The sequence below is a fragment of the Puma concolor genome, chromosome E1, assembly GCF_028749965.1.
Source record: "Puma concolor isolate L17-30 chromosome E1, mPumCon1.1.hap2, whole genome shotgun sequence".
Classification (NCBI taxonomy): domain Eukaryota; kingdom Metazoa; phylum Chordata; class Mammalia; order Carnivora; family Felidae; genus Puma; species Puma concolor.
Window position 1 is genome coordinate 4,236,626 of NC_141680.1, and position 18,367 is coordinate 4,254,992.

At 46.7% G+C, this 18,367-nt stretch overlaps 1 protein-coding gene and 1 pseudogene across 4 annotated transcripts in view; one reads left to right on the forward strand and one right to left on the reverse strand.

The window, feature by feature from the left end:
* Nucleotides 1–18,367, reverse strand: part of STX8 (syntaxin 8) — a 220,894-nt gene that overhangs the window by 131,795 nt on the left and 70,732 nt on the right. The gene's annotated exons all lie outside the window — the stretch shown is intronic.
* On the forward strand, nt 1,219–1,452 carry LOC147574034 (signal transducer CD24 pseudogene; annotated as a pseudogene).

The window sequence follows — 18,367 nt, forward strand, 5'->3', positions numbered from 1 at the left end:
TCTTTTTATTATTTTTTTAATTTTTTTTTTTAACGTTTATTTATTTTTGAGACAGAGAGAGACAGAGCATGAATGGGGGAGGGTCAGAGAGAGAGGGAGACACAGAATCTGAAACAGGCTCCAGGCTCTGAGCCATCAGCACAGAGCCCGACGCGGGGCTTGAACTCACGAACCGCGAGATCAAGACCTGAGCCGAAGTCGGATGCTCAACCGACTGAGCCACCCAGGCGCCCCTCATTTTCTTTTTTTAAAGTAAAAAGGGTGTGATGTGAAGATACAGTGTGCAGGTCACTGGTGCTATAAAATAGAGCAAATAATCATTTCTGTCGGGCCTGGGGTTTTTATTCTCATTTCCCAGAATCCTGAAAAGAACCCTTTCTACCTGCTGACAGGTTCCAGTTGTTTTTGAACACGCTTTCGCAGGATAACAGTTTTGAAACACAGAAAGCCCTAAAACATACAACTCCCATAATAATACACATTTAAGTATAAAAGGTAAAGGTGAAAACACAATGTTCCATGTTTTTATCCTGGCTACTAAGAAAGCTGTGGTTAGAAATCAGGTGGGATATTCTGGTTCCACTTCAAGGGTTTACAAACATCTTTCGAAACGGTTAGATATGGGTCAAGCTTGCGCTCCATGAACGCACGTCCCATGGGACCTGTTGATTTCTGACTCTAGAGACCCAACACATTTCAAACGCTTAAACCAGATCCGATGTGTGGTAGACCCGAAGCAGATGCACCACCTGGTTCCCCCGTCAAGGAAGGACTTTTTGCCCCAGTTCCTTGGGGTGCTGTGAGCAGCTGGCCTTCAGCCATCAGCCTCCTGAGGGATTGTCGCCAGGGCACAGAGCTGTCTCGCACAAGGATGTGTTCTTCCCAGGGTGTTCTACATCCGTGGGGGTGCTCGAGATGGGGGTACAAAGGCTCGGCCCTGTGAATCCAACATGGCTACTGACAGGTGATTTGGGCTCCAGAGCCTCCCAATGGCATTGGGTGAGGTTGTCTTCAAGCTCAGCTTCTCTCTCTGCCCATCCTGCTTACGTGGCCTCCCTCTCGCAGGAAGCTGGTCCCATAGGTACTCCCTAGTCAACACCTACACACCAAACTCCCTCCTGAGAACCTGGCTTGAGCCCACCCCGAGCCAGTGTTCTCCACCCATCCTGCATCTAGGGCAACGTGTTGCATGTGGACACTGACGGAGAGGACGTGGGCAGAGCGATGGTGGCCAGGCTCCGACTGGGCTGGCTCCTGCTTCTGGCACTGCTCCTACCCATGCAGATTTATTCAAACCAAACAACTGTTTAACACTTTCGAGTACCTCCTTCCAGAATACCTCGTCTGCCCTAAGTCCAGCTAACGCCACCACCATGGCAACTGGCGGTGCTCTGTGAGTCAAAAGCCAGTCTCTTCGAGATCTCGTTCTCCCTTCTACATCTCTACTGTTAAGAGACTCAGGCCAAGAAGCATCTGTCCTGCCCCGTCTTCTAGACCCAATCCAAACACCCTCTAGACATCCAGCGTGACAAGGGAAAAACAGGTCTTCGCTGAATCTGCTAATTCAACGTGATATTTTCTTGACACAGAAAATGTTGAGGATCCCAGATTTGATTGGCTTGAAGAACGTGTGAAACATTTGACCAGATGACGTCTGTTAACTTTACCGGCATTTCATATACAAGAGAACGAGACAACATCCAAGATCAATTAAGAGATGATTTAAACGTAGCTTAAGACGTGTGGACATGTAAAATTCTACCTTGAACGTGAGAAAGGATTTTAGATCCTACCTACATCTGAAGGATGGGATATGAACTGGTTCAGCTTTCATTTGGTTCATTAAATCTTTAAGGCCATAAAACAGGTAATACAAAAAGCTTCCATGATTCAATATACATGTACATTAGAAGGAATTTCCAATGGAAATCCTCAATGCACTGTTTAATGACATAGGTACTCTGGATAAATTTTTCCACTGTTCAGCTATCACTGTTTCTTGGGAACTGAACACTTTCCTCTGAGGTTTTGGATTTGACCTTGCATTTGATTTTTTTGTATAGTAACTGACATGTGTCAGGGGAATGATGGATTGGCATCTACCCTCAACTGACGCCTAATGGGTAAATCTTGCTTATGTATACTTTATCACCTATTCCAAATCAAAACGAGTGCCAGATTATTTAGCTAAACTGATGACAGAGAGTAGAAGTACGCTGACCTCAACTAATTTCAAAATGCTTTTTGTTTCTACGTATGTTGAACACTTTTTACAATTTTTAAATATTTATTTATTTGGAGGGAGAGAGAAAAAGTATGCACATATGTGGGAGGGGAGGGGCAGAGAGAGAGAGGGGGAGAGAGAATCCCAAGCAGGCTGTCCAATGTCAACGCAGAGCCTGATGGGGGATTCGGTCTCACGAACCGTGAGATCGTGACCTGAGCCGAAATGGAGAGTCAGACGCTTAACTGACTGAGCCACCTAGGTGCCCCATTTTTTACAATTTAAAAAATGATCTGTTTTGAAGGTAAAATTGACAAATCTTCCAATTAAAAAGGCAAAATATGTGCGGAAGCCAAAATCATAAATCAAGTAGTTGAAACGTGAACACTGAAAGCTTACTAATGTTGAAGGCAGAAAAACTCTTTTCTGTAAACACTTTTTTTTTTTTAACTCTGAATCAGAATAGCCATATTTGGAACACTTTCTGTTCTCAGTCAATATATTTAGATAGTTAGGACCTGGTCCTGAGCCTAATCTGGGCTTGACTCTGGAAAGCAAATCTTTCACAGCTGCCTCGATGCATGGAAAGGTTTTTGAAAACAGACAGGACTTTTGTTTGCATGGTCATGCGCCAGTGCTCAGGTATTCCGATATCTAACATGGCCACGGCAGTCTTGATAACCAAAGTCTTTTTTTCGCCATCTTTAGAAAAAATACGGCATCGGAACAACAGATCACAAGCTACTGTGTGTGTGAACGAACATTCCTTTTTGTGTCATGCCTGAACACAGCCCATCCATTTTGGATTGTCTATTGTGTTTGCGTATTTATGCTTTGATTCATAGAAATGTCTCATGTTATGGAATTGATTTCCCTGGCACATGGGCTGTAAATGAAAAGAAACGGTAGAAAGAGCAAAACAATGAATAAAAATAGAAATAAATTAAACTCCCTCCTGAGTCTTCTCCCAAGAGAATCCAACATGTGGCTCAATGCCTTTATGGATAAGAAAAGGACATGTGAGGGCGCATGGGTGGCTCAGCTGGTTAAGCATCTGGCTCTTAATCTCAGCTCAGGTCATGATCTCATGGTTCATGAGTTTGAGCCCCATCAGGCTCCATGCTAACAGTGCAGAGCATGCTTGGAATTCTCTCTCTCTCTTTCTCTCTCTCTGTCCCTCCTCCTCCTCCCTCTCTCTCTTTCTCTCTAAGTAAATAAATAAACTTAAAAAAAAAAAAAGAGGGGCGCCTGGGTGGCGCAGTCGGTTAAGCGTCCGACTTCAGCTCAGGTCACGATCTCGCGGTCCGTGAGTTCGAGCCCCGCGTCAGGCTCTGGGCTGATGGCTCAGAGCCTGGAGCCTGTTTCCGATTCTGTGTCTCCCTCTCTTTCTGCCCCTCCCCCGTTCATGCTCTGTCTCTCTCTGTCCCAAAAATAAACAAACGTTGAAAAAAAAAATTAAAAAAAAAAAAAAAAAGAGAAGACACTTGATTTTCAAGGTAAGAGTCACAAGTTAAGCAAGGATGCGAAAACAAAATTTCCCTTCCCCTCTTGGCAATCTTCCCCGTCTTTGCGACCCATGTGGTGTTAGTTATTCCAACCAGATAAAGGAGCAAACAGGACTCTCAGTGAGGAAGCTGAGGAACCTGGCCAGCCCACGGTGCCCTTTGAGAAGGAGAATAGTATTGCCACCTGGTAGTTTCACGTACTGTGAACTCCTAGACTATGAAATATACTCCATTCCAAATGTAAGCGTAAGCCCACACCTACCCGTCTCTTCCCCGCTCCCCCCCCCCCCAGACACACACATGCACTATCTTTTCCTCTTCCTTCGCGGGGGAAACTGAGGCCTGACTTACAGCAGTAGGAGTCAGGTTATACATACACAAGTACACAGAAAGATGAAAAAAACGATACAATCATCTCATTATTTTACGCCCCAAACCGCTACTTAAAGCCTGATCTCTTCACGAGCCCACCCGAAACACATCTCCCATAAAACACAATGATTTACTTCTTCCTAGGCCCTCTGCCCATTTCTGGCAAAAGCATGTATAAGAGAAAGTATTATTTTTGAAAACAAAGCAAAACAAAAATGGCTACTCTCATACCCTTTGACTGAAAACAGTAAGTGAATACTCACCTCACCTCCACCCCCAGGGACTGGCCAGGCTTGGAAGGCGTGAAATGGCACAAATCCAACGTGAGTTAGGAGTGAATCCTAAGGGTCCCTTCTATATACAGAGCCTCAAATTTTCTTACCCGAATGACTCCAAGGGACGCAGAGACACAATGGGATCTCCTGAAGTTCACTTATTCGGAAGTACAGACGCTCAGGAGGTACATATACTCAGTGTATTCAAGGGATGGTTGTAAACATACTCTAAACAATGAGCTGTTAGTTCTTTAGTACTAACCTGTGTTTATGGATTTCAAACCAACCAAACCGGCCGGCAGAATTATTTCATGTGTGGTACCAATCCGGCTCCTACACTACCACTTAAAATGGTTACAACGGTTTTAAGTAACACTGGAAATCAAATGAAAAGTCTCTAAAGATTTCTCTCTCTTGGCAGGACTGGCCAGATGCAAAGAGAGCATCGTGTCTCACCCCAAAATGAATGGTCAAGACCCGGCACCTTCCTGCTCAAGCTCCTTTAAGGACTGTAAGTCGGCTAAAACTACCGCTCGGCCCTCCCATTCCTTTCTTACACTGTCTTTCCCTGCCTGAACACCTGCTTCTGATCAGACCACTTCCTTCCTACTGCTGTGGGTCTTGTTACCAAAGTTCTTCATCTTTTTCACCTCCCCATATCCTAAACAACCTCCACTTAGGAACGCACATTCTCTGAGGGCCCTAAAGAGCCGCCGAACTCAGCTCGAGACCCTCGGGGATGGAACTGGATGTGTAATATCCCAGAAAACACGGGGAAGGGCTCACGTTTGTCTTCAGTCTTGCGCTTTCTGTCTGTGCCCCTATTTTCAGAAGAGCACACCCTACTTCTCTCATTCTTCCACAAATCCTCCAATCACAGACAGACGCACTAGGACGAATAAATCATACTCGGGGGTGGCCTCTTTGCGAAAAAGAGTCGACACAGCAAGGCGTAAGCGCTTTTCTTAGAAAAGCCTACTTTACAAAGTTGGCTCTTGGCTCGCGTTTGGAAAGCTGGATTTTCAGAGGGTTCCCACCATTAACTGATAACGAGTGCTCATCTCTGTTCCTAAACTGTATAAATAATACGGTTTGTGCTGAACACCTGCTTTCCTTCCGGAAGTCTGAAACTGGGGAACGAGCCAAGTAGAGAGGGCCTTCGTGACCAATACCCTCCAAAAACGCGGGGCCCTGAGTCTCTAATGAGCTTCCCGGTTGGCAACGCTTGGAGATGCCGTCACAACTCACTGTTGGGCTGTTCACGCAAATGCTGTGTGAGTTCACTGGAAGGGGCCGGTTAAAAGCTCACGCCTGTTTTCCCTGGACTTCGCCCCATGCACCTTTTTTCCCTGACTGTCCTTTGTGTTTTCTCACTGTGATAAATCGTAACTGTGAGTATAACCAGAGTCCATTCTTGTTATTCGTGGTAGTTCTATAAAGTCATCATGAACGCTGACTTAGCAGATACTGAACCATTGTTCCTAAAAGGACACGTATGTGTGCATGCTGTGTGGACATTAGACAAGTACCCCCTCCCCGCGCTTTTTCGAAAGTTTGCATTATGCCCCTCCACCTTTACGAAAGGCCTACAAGAGTACTCGTTTTCGCTAACCAAAAAAAAAAAAAAAAAGCAAAAATAGCATTGAGCGTTCGTTTTGCAGAGAGCCATTACAGAGGCGGCCCGCACCGGATGTAGCGCAAGTGACCTCCCCAGGCTCCTTCCCCAGGAAACAATTACACTCAGCATCCCAGCATTACACTGCCACACTCAGGAACCGTGCTCTGTGAACATCTGTGTTTTATCTGGATTCGCTCTGTGCATCCGTTAGCAAGATGTGTCCTAAGGTATCAGAAAAGCCTAAAGATTGTTATTTTTTGGGTCTGGGAAGGCTCAAAATTGTTTTCAGGTAAATTAATGATAACTGCTTCTTTGCTCTATGCCATTTCGGCTTATGGAAGATATCACAGGAATGCTCTAATTTTGGATAGTGAAGCGTACGTGTGTGTGAGAGAGAGAGAGAGAGAGAGAGAGAGAGAGAGGGAGGGAGATCTCACACAGATTGTATCTTAAAGCCTAAAAACAACTCATCCTGGTAGATTCTATTTTCTTTAGTTTTCAAAAGAAAAACGAAGTTCACAAGTGTTCTGTGACTTGCCTGAGGCCACCCTCCCAACAGGGCTCAGAGTGGGGGTTCCAATCCCGTCCACCTGGCCCCAGAGCTGGGGTCTCCATGCTCTGGTTATCTCTGTGTAAGAGGGAAAATGAAAAGGCAGAGCATCGCCTGCTTTGACCTTGGCTGAGAAGGTAGCCATTGGATGCCTCAAAGTTCTCACCTCTTCACCCACGTCTGTGAGGACCTGTGAAAGCACCGTGAGCACGGATTTGAGGGTTATAAACAAATTTTAGTGAGCAGGCACGTATATGCTGAGTCCTGTGAGTCCTTCCAGCACAACAGTGAAACCACAGTGGTCCTGGGGACCCCTGATGCAGCCTCCAAGGAGCACCCCAGGTTCCCCCTTCCTGCAAAAGCACCAAGGAGCAGTAACAGTGTTATCACTGGGCTCAAGTGGTTGGACGGGGAGCTTCTAGCTTGACCTCTTTCCATCTGCGATTGCTTTGGCCTTTCCTCTCTTTGATCTCTCACTTTGGCTTGCTTTCCTGTCATCCGTTCTCCAGTTCAGCTGCTACGGTTGGCCTCACAGTCTCCCTCTTGGAAGTCAAGAAGGAGCTGTGGTAAAGCCTGGGGAGAGGAAGCCTGATGAGTCACCCAGGCCAGCTACCCTAGGGCCTGAGGATAAATGCCCTTTCCCTTGACAACTGTTTCCACAGCTCTTCCTTTGGAAAATTCTTGCCACTCTCTCTCATTAGACGGCCTCTCAGACTGGCTTCGTGGCCAGAGTAGAGGCCAAGGGGTGGACCTAGAAGGAAGGGATAAAGGAGGCCCTAGACCAGATGGGCAAATAAAAGCTTGGGACCCAAAACGGATCCAACCCAGTTCATCATCAGAGTTAAAGCTAGTTGATAAACACCACTCATGCATGTGTCTGGGTATCTTTTTTGCAGAGTCAGCAAATTCAAAGAATCTGGGTTTCCCTGCATGACCAAAGATTTCATCGACCATGCCTATGCAATGCAGCTTCGATAAGAACTCCCCAGCGATGAGGTTTGGGGAACTTCTCGGCTGGTGAACACACTGATGTGCTAGGAGGGTGATGTGCCCGGAGAAGGTATGAAAGCTCTGTGGGCACCCCCACCCCAAGACCTTGCCCTGTGGGCCTCTTCCGTTTGGCCTTCCTGAGTTGTATCCTTTATAAAAAACTGGGACCGTAAGTATAGCCTTTTCCTGAGTTCTGTGAGTGCTTCTAGCAAACTACTGGATCCCAGAGGGGTGTCGTGGGAACCCTGTGTTTGCAGCCAGTGGGGCATAAAGACCTCAGGATACTCAGGACTTGAAGCTGGTGTCCAGGGTGAGGGCAGTCATGAGACTAAGCCCCTAAACCTTCGGACTCTGACATTATCTCCAGGTAAATAGTGTCATACCTGAATTAAATTATCGGACACCCAGTTGATGTCAATTATTGTTGGAACAACACACTTGCTCTCACTAGGTCACTCACTCTTTCTCTCTCTCCCTCTGTCCTCCTGTTCCAGACCCCATTACTATAAACTAGCCCCTCCCTAGAGATGAGTAACAAATGCTCCGATAAAGAACTGATCTTACTTTCACTGAGTATTTAATACCCTAAGTGCATGGAAAAGAATCACCTTCTCTTATTGTCTTTTCTTTTGGAATATTCATCTATAAACACATCAGGGATAACTTGGGGGTATCACTCAAATCACAGAAGCCCTAGAAAACAACTTTCACAGACCGTATTAAAACTTGTTTAATTGAAGCTTCCAGAACACTAGTTGTTTCAGCAAGACAATTTCTACAGATAGTGTGACCTCGTACACGATATAAAAGAGAGACTCTGAGCTCAAGACAGTAGAGTAAACATACATGCTGCCCCCTTTCTTCCCAAGAGCACAATGAAAGGCCAGTAAAAATATTTTTTGAAAGAATAAATCCATGGTGGCACTGAAAACACAGAGCGCTATCAGTGAATAAGTCATTTTAAAGGCTTTCTCCTAAAAAGAAGATAGTTGGGACTGTATTGACGAATCAGCCAAAACTGAGGGTGGGGGGTGGCGGGTGGCAGGCAACCTGAAATACATCATCAGAGCTACAGATAGGAGCTCTTTCTTCCTGCTAGAACCCTGGAGAGACTCCAAGCTCGGAGTGAGTCAATGGCTATTGGGAGCCAAAGAATGGCCTACAAAGAAGTGGCTGTCGGGCAGGAATCGGGGCATCTGAGGGGAGAATTGTCTACAGAAAAGCTGAGCCCGTTGGCTCTTAGGCTTGTCCTGTGTAAACCACAGTCTGCAGTGTTGGGTCCCAGCTGGAGCTCCCAGAACAGCTCTCTCTAGAGAGGAACGTTTGCCTGGGGAGTACCCATGGTGTTGGTGTCCCCCCTCTGCCCCCGAAGGTCAAAGTTCTCCTTACCTTAGTAATTTGGGGATAAAGGGTTACAGCAAAGGGTCCTGGTTCTCTTCTAGCTGACCACGTACCCTACAGGGAACCCTGCCTACTGGTATACCCCGCCCATTTAAACACAGGGCATAGCTAATCCCCCCACTCAACAAAAGCGGGGTGGCTTTTTTTGGTAAATAAACCCACCTAAGTACAAAGAAAGCCTATGTCAGCTGCCCATACTCGTTGACCTGGCCCTTAATTCATTAATATGCCGTCAATAAGGAATTCCGTGCGATGGGTGCTGGTTTGCTGGGGTTGCCGCGATGAAGTACCGAGACCGGGTGTCCAGAACAGCAGAAACTTAGTGCCTCACAGTTCTACAGGCTTTGGAAGTACAAGATCAAGGTGTTGACAGGGCTGATGTCTCCTGAGGCCTCTCTCCTTCGCTTGCAGGTGACCACCTTCTCCCTGAGTCTTCTTCACGTGGTGGTCCCTTCCTGGGTGTGTCTGCATCCTCATTTCTTCTTGTCACAGAACATCGATCACAGGGGATGGGGACCCATCCTAATAACTTCATTTCGGCTCAAACACCTCTCCAAAGACCCGAGTTCCAATTACAGTCACATTCTCAGGCTCCGCGAGTTAGGACGTCAACATAGGGGTTTTGAGGGGACGCAATTCAGCCCGTGACGGCGTGAAAGCCGAAGACGGAGATCAATAAACCAAAACTCACCCGGAGGAAACAGAAAGGATGCGGGGAGCAAAAGGAAAAAAATTTTCAGTTCTCACTGGTGTACCCTTCGAAGGTGTCAAAGATTTTGTCACCTTAAAAACACACTTTTGTGGAAAAAAGGCAACGGTGGGCATTAAAGCGTATTGAGTGTTTCAAAAGTCTATTTCTCAAAAATTAGAAAGGAAAAAAAAAAACAAAAAAACTCAACCAGAAGAGCTGAGCAACAGAATGGCTACCACGATTTTAACAGAAATCAGTAAAATATGCTAGTAAATCCGAATAAAATACTGACTGTAGGAAAAAAGTGGGGGAGGGGGAGTGGCTTCTGTTGAAAACAGCTTGAAAGATGAGGACTTTGAAGGAAAGTGTAAGCGTTCTCAACTTGATTTATTCTGAGATATTTATTTGCTTTAGACTTTCTTAGAAAAAATGTAAACTTAGGTATGCATGTTAAAAATATAAGGGTGGCTGAGGCCCAAGGTGGGTGGCCTAACTGAGCATCTCATTCTTGGGTGGCAGGTGGGGGACACTGGCTTTCCCATAAAAGTGTCATTTCCCAGCTCCTGGCTTTACACGCAGGGCCTCCTTGCAGCCCCCCCACAAGGCACAGGGCCCAGAGCCTCAATTCCCATCCGCACGCGCGGGGGTTTACACGCCGGTCCCCAAGGGACATATCTGGTTCAGCCACCTCTGAGGCCACGGGACATCCATTCCTCTCACCGCTGGGGTAAGTGCCCTCATTTCTGACACCCAGGGGACTCCCTTGCTTGCTTTCAAGGTCAGCTAAGAAGTAGAAACCAATTTTAAAAAATGTTTCATCTAACGTTTCCGTGTGTTTGGAAGAGGAAGTGAGAGGGCTCCCCCATCAGCTCAGCCTGCCATTTTGACCCGGAAGTCTGTACTGTGAATAATAAAGCAGTTAACAACGGAAAACACTCTTACAGCATTTACTACGTGTGAGGCACTATTCTAAGAGCTTCACAAACAATGCTATAAAACAGGCACTGAAATCCCCATATTAGAGATGAGAAGGTCAGGAGAGGAGTAAGTAACTTGCTCAGGGTCACAGAGCTAATAAGTATCCGAGGCAGTTTGGCTCTTCACTGCTAAATACTATCCCCATGATACTCATTTGTGCCATTCAGCCAGTACCTTTTGCAACCCCCCACCCCCGCATCACTCAACCAGACATATTGGTAGGATTACACTTCCCGGCACATGATTAGCTCTGACCAATGAGTTGCGAAAGAAGTTGACCAGTCAAGGGGCGCCTGGGGCGGCTCAGTCGGTGAAGCATCCGACTTCGGCTCAGGTCATGATCTCACGGGTCGTGGGTTCAGGCCCCACGTCGGGCTCTGGGCTGACAGCTCGGAGCCTGGAGCCTGCTTCGGATTCTGTGTCTCCCTCTCTCTCTCTGCCCCTCCCCTGCTCATGCTCTCTCTCTCTCTCGCTCTCTCTCTCAAAAATAAGTAAACATTAAAAATAGTAATAATAAAAAAATTTGACCAGTAACTTCTGGGCCACAGCATTTAATTGTAGGAACAAGTCCCTCGAGATCTCGATCTCCAACACACTGTCCCGAAATGTCTGAAATGGTGATGACTCCATCAGCCGGGGATCTCAATGAACTATGCCCACCAATGATCTACAATGGACGGGCACTAAAAGATAAAAAATATAATAAGCATTCTCTAGTTGAGGCTGCTTATGTTTGAGGATTATTGTTCATAAAAATTAAGTTTATTATGTTAACATGTAATAGTTTGTTTTCGTTTTTAAAAGAATTAATCAATGTTTTTTTAAATGTCTCCTTTTAGGGGCGCCTGGGTGGCGCAGTCGGTTAAGCGTCCGACTTCAGCCAGGTCACGATCTCGCGGTCCATGAGTTCGAGCCCCGCATCAGGCTCTGGGCTGACGGCTCGGAGCCTGGAGCCTGTTTCCGATTCTGTGTCTCCCTCTCTCTCTCTGCCCCTCGCCCGTTCATGCTCTGTCTCTCTCTGTCCCAAAAATAAATAAACGTTGAAAAAAAAAAAAGAAAAAAAATGTCTCCTTTTAATTTCAAATGCAGTTAGTACTGACAGAGTTAATCCATATAAACAAAAGCTCTGAGGAACTGTCAATAATTTTTAAGAATACAGGGGCACCTGGGTGGCTCAGTCGGTTGAGCGTCCGACTTTGGCTCAGGTCATGGTCTCGTAGTTCATGAGCTCGAGCCCCGCGTTGGGCTCTGTGCTGACAGCTCAGAGCCTGGAGCCTGCTTCAGATTCTATCTATCTCTTTCTCTCTCTCTCTCTCCCCCTCCCCTGCTCATGCTCTGCCTCTCTCTGTCTCTCAAAAATAAATGGTAAAAAAAAAAAAAAAAAAATACAAAGGGGTCCTAGACCACAAAGTTGGACAATCGCTATACTAGGTAATGTCACCATAACCAAATGAAAGAAAGCCTAGGTAGTGATATTAATACCGATTAATAGGTCTAAAGGGCAAATGCATCAGAGATAAAGGCAGATACTTCTATAATGGTAAAAAGACACAACCACCAAAATAAAATAAAATAGCCCATAGTACATATATATGCCTAAAAGCCTCTCCTTGAAATATATAAAATAAAAAACCGGCCAGGGGTGCCTGGGTGGCTCAGTCAGTTAAGTGTCTGACTTTTTGATTTCAGCTCAGGTCATGCTCTCACCCTCCCAGAGGAGATCGTGATGAGTGGAGAAGGACCAGTATGAGACAGGACGTGATTCTCTGACCCCTCTGCAACTCAACGAGAAAATCAACAATTAAAAAAAAGATGGTTTAACAACACCTGGAAATTTAGAAACAAGGAGTTAAAAAGGAAAACTGATGGCAATTATAAAATCTAATGGGCTCAATGGAATTAAAAATACTGAACGGCAGTATCTGTGGCTGTAGGACTGCTATTTGCAGGAAGATGTACAAGCTTTTAGTAGATTTCCAAAGAAGAAATAGTATAAATTAGTCTGGAGCCGCAGCCCTGCTCAAAACTGCTGTGAACATAATCGTTTCCTGACTAGGACTGTTGATTGTGGCTAAAAGAAACCAGAGTCCCTCCCAGGAAAATATAAATTCTCTGTAATTTTCAGGGCTTACTAGGTGTTCACGCTGTGAACAGTCCTGGCTCCAGATCCTTGCACAACTTCATCCGGGTCCACGCACCTACGTTACTCACTCTTTCCCGGCCACAAAAGCCTTCTTGGACTTCCAGGGTTCTCTCCAGCCTCTGGGACCTCACATGGGATGTCCGGCCGCTCCCGGGATGCGGCAGCTGCCCGCAGCCAAGTCCGGCCCATCCCTGAGACCTCAGCCGCCACCTGGCCGTGGGGCTCTGTGTCATCCCGGCTACGGCGGCTGGCCTCTTCTCTGACAGCACTCACCATGATCAGAGAAGGTACCCTGATGTGGGCGAGTACTTGTTCAGTGTCTGTCTCCCCCACCCAGACAGTAAGCGCAGTAAAAAAAATAAAATAAAATAAAATAAAAAAGAGGGGCGACCTGGTTTCTCAGTGCTGTTTTTCATGATACAAAGGCCCATGGTTGGAAAAACGAGCAAATGCCCCCACTGCACTATGCTGATTTCCTGTCCCCCAAAGCGGCCGAGTACTCTCGGTTTAGATGCGCGAACTACTATGAACACTGCAAAGGGCACAGACGCAGATTTATAGACCTGGCTCCCTTATTCTGAGCAAATTAAACAAATGACAAATGACAAATTAAACAAATTAAACAAATGACAGGAGTAAGTGGGAAGTCGGGCGATTCCCCATAACGGAGAGCACAAACCTGATGGATGGTCAGGGCACTGCCCAGTGGAGGTCGAAGGTCACCCCTACACGACCCCTGCCTGCCTTCCCCTCCGCCTGCTCTCCCTTCTCCTCTTCACCGGGCTCTCTGGACTCTGGGGACACTGGCCTTCTCGCACGTTCGTTCCTCAACGTGCTGTGCTCCTCTGCACATAAGGAGCTTTGCATATGCTGTTCCCTCTGTTTGACATGTTCTTCCCTTTAAATCTCAGTACAGTGGTCATTTCCTCAGGGAAGGCTTTCCTGGGCCTCCAACTGCATCAGGCTATTCTGTTGCCTTCGTGGTACCCTGTATGCTGCTTACCAGGGTCTCTAACTGGGGACCTGTGCGGTGATCTGTCTAATTTCAGCCTCCCGCACCAGAGCAGAAGCTCCATGAGGGCAGAAGCCGTGTGTTCAGCCGTAGCTGGAGGCCCACATGCCAGCACAGATAGGAAGATGGCAGGCGGCTGGGGGTTGGGGGAGGGATGACCTCAGACTCCTTCCCACCCTCAGAATTTCTGAGATGGAACTAACTCACAAGTTTCTTTTCTTTTCTTCTTTCAACATTTATTCATTTTTTTTTGAGAGACAGAGCATGAACGGGGGAGGGGCAGAGAGAGAGGGAGACACAGAATCCAAAGTGGGCTCCAGGCTCCGAGCTGTCAGCACAGAGCCCAACGCGGGGCTCGAACCCACGAACCGTGAGATCATGACCAGAGCTGAAGTTGGATGCTCAGCCAACTGAGTCACCCAGGTGCCCTACAAGTTTTTTTTTGTTTTTTGTTTTTTTTTTTATGAATGAAGTGCGGGTGTCAGAGCCCTGCTAATTAGCTGTGCTAATCCTAGCAGCTGGGCAAGTGCGCTGAATGAAATCCCAGTAAAGGAAACTTGAATCCAGGTCGGCACAGCCATTTACAGAAAACTGTTCCTGCACCTGACGTTTACGTGTCTGCATTCCAAAGCCGGGGGCGCGGGGAGTGGGGAGGGGTGTGAGATTCCGTGTTGGTTCACAAAAGCCCGCTTGACGGGTGAAGGGCCTGATGCCACAGGGAAATGCTCACAGAGTCTGGGCCCAGCTCTCCTGGGTCACAGCTCTGGGTGGTGGATCCGGCGTCCCACTGCTCACATGCCACCTGCCAAGCAGTGACAGGAACTCCCTGCACCTTGGGCCATTTTATATTTCCCTGGAAGGGGCGCCTGGGTGGCTCAGTCGGTGAAGCGTCCGACTTCGGCTCAGGTCATGATCTTGCAGTTGGTGAGTTCAAGTCCCGCGTCGGGCTCTGTGCTGACGGCTCGGAGCCTGGAGCCTGCTTCGGATTCTGTGTCTCCCTCTCTCTCTGTCCCTCCTCTGCTCGTGCGCTCTCTCTCTCAAAAACAAATAAGTGTTCAAAACAACAACAACAACATTTTATATTACCCTGAAAAAAAAAAGGTGGTTTCTGCCTGTCTTGCTTCCCTCCAAGCGGGGGCCGGGGGTGCGGGGGTGGGGAGCACCAGACAACATGGCTCCTACCACAGTCACGGCCTTCCAGGGTTACAGGCTCGCGCAGGGCTGGGAAGCATCCTTCCAGATGGTCTCCCAACCCCACTGCTCGCCAGGAGGGCCGCATGGGCAGGGGGCACTTACTAAATCACAGAGTGCTGTACTAGGTCGAGGCGGAAAATCAGGTAAGTACTCTGTAGCCCTGGAACACAAAGAGTCTTCTTACGGCGGTGTTTCCCAAACGTCAGCTTTTCAAGTACCACCTTTAGAATTCTTTGCCGTGTTCGTATTTCATCCACACCATACACGCTCAATGTTTTCCTTTGTATCAACTCGCTATTATGCTTTTATAATAATATATTATTACATAAATATTACACTTATTATGGTACATATTATGCTTATTTTTCTGCTTATACAGTTTAATTGAATAAGGAAACTTTATATTGCTGTGAAATCACAGGTTTCGAATGTTAGCCGTTTTTATTTCTGTCACACGTTGAACTATGCAACTATTAAGATGTAAAGTGTTTCTCCACATATTTTCTAAAACCACCTTGCCTAATAACACACTTTGGGAAATCCTCATCCTGAATACCCCACCAAAAATTCTGTCACCGAACTGTCCACGCATTTCATTAATACAAAACTAAATTCTATTATCAAAGTGCTAAATAAACGGTGTGAGAAGCTTCCGGTAGAGATCACCTGGGGCACTGGCAATGCAAACTTCCTTCTGTGAAGGCTGCTTTGAAGAATTTCTTCAAGAAGAGGAGCTACAAACACCTGGAAGGCTCAAAATATCAAAACGCATTTTTTTAGCATAAGGGTGGTTAACCAGAATTTACTGACAACTGATTAAATAAAAACCACCGTTAATTCTTAGATTAGCTGCCTGTTGCTGAGCTAACAAATTATCACAAACTTAGGGGCTTAAAACGACATACATTCGAATTTCACGTCCATGTGAATTCCCAGTAAGTATGAAAATAAATTTGATTTTCTCCTGCAAAACTGTCTCATGCCAATTCGATTTCCAGTCCAGGTGGAAGGATCTTGAAGGACAGATGAAAATTCTTCCTCCCCAACAGTACACACCACGTTTTCCAGGAGTCAATAGACATCTATGCATGTTCTTGAATAAAGCGTGATCTAAGACCCAGAAAAGAAACCACTCCCACCACCAACTCATTCCTTTACAGGAGATCAGAAGTCCCAAGTCAGTTTCACTGGACTGAAGTTATTGTCCCTCCAGGGGCTGCAGGGAAGAATTCATTTCCTGGCCTTTTCCAGCTTTTAGAGCTACGTTTCCTGTATCCCTTGGCTTATACCCTCTTCCTCCGTCTTCAAAGCCAGCAGAATAACATCTTTTCAGTCACTACCTTACCGTCTTCTTTCTCATATCTCTCTCTGCCTCCCTTTTATAAAGGACACTTGTGATATTTAGGACCCAACCACATAATCCAGGATGATCTTCCTGCCTCAATACCCTTAATTCCTTAACAAATCGGCAAAGTCCCCCCTGCCATTCCAGGGATCAGGATGTGCATATTTTGGGGGGGGGGGGTCACTCTCCAGCCTACCACATTACCTTCCTAGACTTTCAACGTGAAAATTCAGTTGAGGGGTTCTAAAGACCTTTGCGATGGCAATTCCCGCCTTTGTGTGTCCTTCAATGACATTAGTCATACTATTAGTCTAGCTCTTTGAAAGGACACACTGGTCTCATCAACCTCAGTATTGACACTATGAAGGCAGTTTCCCTCCTTTGTCACTTTGGTTTCTTTTAGAAAAGGAAGTGCTCAGAGATTAACAGAGAAGCATCAGAAGGATTGGGCCAAATTTGGGATATCTGAACATCAAAAAGAATGATGAGGACTGGCACATATTAGCAGAAACTGGTGTATCGGCCTGCTTCTGGTGCCCTTTCTGCCATCAGAACTGTGCCTCCACGGTTCGTCTTCTTGGTGCTGACTTTAAGGCTTGGCCAATGCCAAAATCAGGTCTCAAAAACACCTACATTGATCGAGTCAATCTCGTTCATTTGCTTGTGTTAGTGCTCTTTTCAAAAGGCCCTGTCCTCTTGAGCATGAACTTTAAGGAGCTGCTTGGTAAGCCAGTGCCATGACTCCCCTTCTGGAACAGCGTCTGGGTAGTCGGACATGAGCCCTTTGTGGCCAGCTATCCATACATCTCAGCTTGAACTAAAGGGCACTAAACTCTGTAGTTCCCTAAGTGATCTCACTGGCTCGGTTCCCCACCCTACTCACCTGCCACCCCTACCTTCACCTGCTCCCCACCCCCACATCCAGGGTGTGGTTAGGTTCTCCCCTCCTTCCCCCCCATACTGGGACTTTCACTTAACCCCTAATCCTTTTCCTCATTAGGCCTAGTCATCGGCCCACAAACAGGGAAGTTACTGGTGTTGGTCTGGCCCTTTTTAACTCTACGTGAGAAGATTAGAACCTGAATTCCTATACTGACGATAATTCAGCCCGTCGGCTTTGCGGGTTATGTTCTAAGTACAACGTATTTTGTTAAGAAGGTCTTGACAGTTGATTCCAAAATGGCCTGGCTGGCCTATTGTTTTTCTCATCTAATGAAAACCCAAAAGAATAATCCAGCAGGTCAGTAAATCAAATAGAGATATTTACAACAAAAGTGGTATCCTGCTCCGGGGTCCCCGACGCCTCGTTACGCACTCAGATCACAATAAAAATCCAGATGGGGCTGCCACCCTGTTCTCAATACCTACAGATATAATGGCTTTTCTGATTTGGACAAAGGAAAGAAAGGCTGATTGTAGTCTTGGCAGGGACAGAATTTTTTATCCTCAGAGAGTCTCTCCGTTCCTACGAAGGAAAATGGCTGACTCTGCCCTATTTCTGAGGAGTGAATGTGCACATTAGAAAACCACCAGCATAACAGCAATCTCTCTGGGAGGCCGCCACAGAGAAAACCCAGCTTATTTTGGAACTAAGTGGAAAAATGCCTCGTGTTTATCTATATACACACGTGTGTGTCCGGGTCCGGAATGGAGATGAGGAGTGGGAGGTATGGAGGAAGAAGGGAGGACGATGCGGGTAAAACGTGGGCTCAGAAGGAAGAGCCTCCGGCCGTGCCAAGGACGGTACCCGCGTGTCTGTGTGACTCCGAATGCACGTCTGTGCGTGTGCGCGATTTGCATCTACAGAGTGAGCACAGAGGAGACCGCACGAAAGGAGAGCGCTGAGTCAGTTCTCTCAGGACGTTTGCTGGGGGCGCTGGCTCTCACGCTTTGCAGGACACTGAGACCATCTGGGGAGCCTTAAAGACGCTGGCCCTGGCCCCACCCCTGGAGATTCTTGTCGAACTGGTATAGAGTACTGTGGTGAGCAGAACAACGGCCTGGACGGCGTCTACTATTCCAGTCCCCGGAACCTATGAACATATTACCACGCACGGCCAAGGGGCATT